The sequence below is a fragment of the Pseudochaenichthys georgianus genome, chromosome 22, assembly GCF_902827115.2.
Source record: "Pseudochaenichthys georgianus chromosome 22, fPseGeo1.2, whole genome shotgun sequence".
Classification (NCBI taxonomy): Eukaryota; Metazoa; Chordata; class Actinopteri; order Perciformes; family Channichthyidae; genus Pseudochaenichthys; species Pseudochaenichthys georgianus.
In genome coordinates, this window is record NC_047524.1 from 12,957,287 (window position 1) to 12,960,209 (window position 2,923).

Genomic DNA, 2,923 nt, shown 5'->3' on the forward strand with positions numbered 1-2,923 from the left:
GTGTGTGTGTGTGTGTGTGTGTGTGTGTGTGTGTGTGTGTGTGTGGTGTGTGTGTGTGTGTGTGTGTGTGTGTGTGTGTGTGTGTGTGTGTGTGTGTGTGTGTGTGTGTGTGTGTGTGTGTGTGTGTGTGTGTGTGTGTGTGTGTGTGTGTGTGTGTGTGTGTGTGCTAATCATAGCACACCTCACAAAATGCTAAAATAGCTTTCTGTGTTTACACATTTATACAGCTTTTACTTGCTAAAGACAAAGTGTTTATGTTCTAAGGAACAGTTGTGAACACCATGTTGACCTGGGGGTCATCATGAAGGAGCTAAGAAGAAGGGGAGAGGGAGAAAGGAGAGGACGGATGGAGGAGCTTCAGGTGAGTCAACTTTATTCCGGTGGTGTTTTAATGGACTACACATGTAAGTTTATTCTGCGTATAGCTTCATACATCTTCAAAGGAGCCACCTGGAAACATTTCTCCTTGCTTCCCCCCATGGTTAACTGTCAAAGGCTGACTTTATACACACTAGATTTTAGACGAAAAAGCACTCTTTCTTAGAGGCGTGTTCCTCCGTATGTATCAGTGGGTACAACTGGAGGAAGTGAAAGGTCTGGGTGGCTAATTTACAAAATGCTTTATAAAAGTCATGTGTAGGCCTGTAGACGGCATTTGAGGATGTATTACAGACTTGTTTCATAAAAGATTGCCTTAGACCTGATGCACATTAAAGCAGAAGTGACATCAACCTGCAGCAGGAACAGAAGAAACTCTTTTGGCTTGATGGTAAGAATGCATTACAATGGCTCAGGATAGGAAACACTAATCACTATGAATGTCTCACACCACTATTTGCGGAGATACTGTCTCATGGAATATGTTTTAATGGAGCAAATTGAGTTGAGTAAAACTCTGGCCCAACTCCAATATAAACACTGTAACACATTTTTAAAGCCTGCAGTCACTTGCTCATCCTTCCTTATCTTTCTTCGGTATAACTGAAGCGGCAAGCAACTCGAACCGGTTGTCCATCGTTTATTATCAATACTAACACCTTCTATGTTTACAGGATATACAGCAGAAGCAACAGGGTAAACTTGTTGTGTCCCATGGAATGTGATGACATAATCGAAGCCAAGGGAGGAGGGATCAAAACCAGTTTTGTCTATTTTAACAGAGCTGGATTTTTTTTTATGAATGACTCACGATCTACCAGCTATAGTGCTGGGCACCTCTGCACTAGGATATAAAATGATGGTACCGCCGTTCTTGATAGGTGACTTGAGTCGGCCTGGTCAAGTGGGGGATTTGAAAAGGGGTTAACCAAATAGAGGAAGCTGGTATCATACTTATGGTCACTAAGTTAGTAGTTCATGTTTCTGGCAGATAGACAGAGTGTGTCCTTCCTGCTGTGTTCACTCTCCACAGTAGAAGCTGTGTGACTGAGGCTGTCGGGGAGGAATTGGACATTTGGTCCAAAGTTTAAACAATCTTTACGCTTGCATGACGGAAATCACTTTCATTTCACAAGTGTTGTGTCGTAACCAGTAGGACACGCTTGATGTGCGAAGTCCTTTTGGTAGCACTTCATCTTTTTAAGCCATTCTGTTTCTTTTCTCTCTTTTTCCCATCATGCATCAGGCCGTGGCAGCTGGGTTTCTGGTTTCCAAAGGTAAACATAATAGTTGTCCGACATGAGTTTATTGATCTTGCTGATTAATTATAAGCAAATCTGCGTATCTATAAGTAACACGTGTGTCAGCTGCAGGAGAAAGGAGAAAGATGTTTGGTTAATATGTGGCTCAATGTTTTTGAAAGCCAAAGTGAATAGCTGCTTGGGAATAGTTGTATTGACGGATGCCTTTATGTTTGTCCTTTTGTGCATTCATTCATTTTAATTGATTCATATTTGTATTGTATTCATTTATTATTTATTATTTATGTCAGTTATTGTAATCTGTTCTTGTCGCCTGATGGTTTTTCTTCCTGTCTCATTCACTTATTGTCAATGTCTGTATTTGTGGATTTCACTGTTGGTGTAAGTAAAGATATTGTTTTAATATATATATTTATGTGGCTCAATAAATAAACACTTTTAGTATTATCATACATAACATTGAAGCATTGTTTTATTTACAATGTGAAGTCGATCCAGAGAAACAGAGAACAGAGGATGAATGACTTTGGAGCACGACAGAACTCTTACAGTGATCCATGTTTCCATAACCAGGGACAGTGCTCTATAAACAGTGTCTTTCTACCTGATTGGGTTGTTAACTCACAACAAGAGCCAGTAAAGCATTTGTGTACTACTCTGGATGTCTAGTGATTAAACTTGGTCCTTCTTCATCCACAAGATTTCCACTGAGGCAGAGACTCTGCATGAAGATGCTGCCATGATATCTGAGTCCCACTATGATGACATCATACAGGTGAGTTAACCACAACTCAATAGCCGCATTCACACCGGACTACTTTTCCCCGTACTTTTCACGTTTAGTTCCGTTAGTACCCCTTATGTCGCGTTCACACCAAAAAGAGTACTTCAAGCCGGGAACTTTTACCCCCATTTTTAGTGCCTGCTGAGAGATGGTACTTTCCTGGGGACAAAAGGGCACCAGTTCTGATTGGCTGGGTGAATTGCAAACCACGACCCGTAAAACTCTGAAATGTTTTGTAGAGCCGCCATTTTATTATCCTCGCATTAGCATTATTAGCATTAGCATTCGCCCAGCGCACAAATGCAGAGAGATGAATTTATGGAAACACAAAAGAAAACATGGGAGCGGTGGAGATGAGGAGGTGTCGGCGTTCTGGCGATTCACTCGGAAGGCTTCAGTAGAAGCTGCTGGGAGTCCCAGCAGCTTCTACTGAAGCCTTCCCCAACTCCGGGGACTTCCGGCCGGGGACTTCAGGCGGCAGTATACGCCGTGAAGTGGT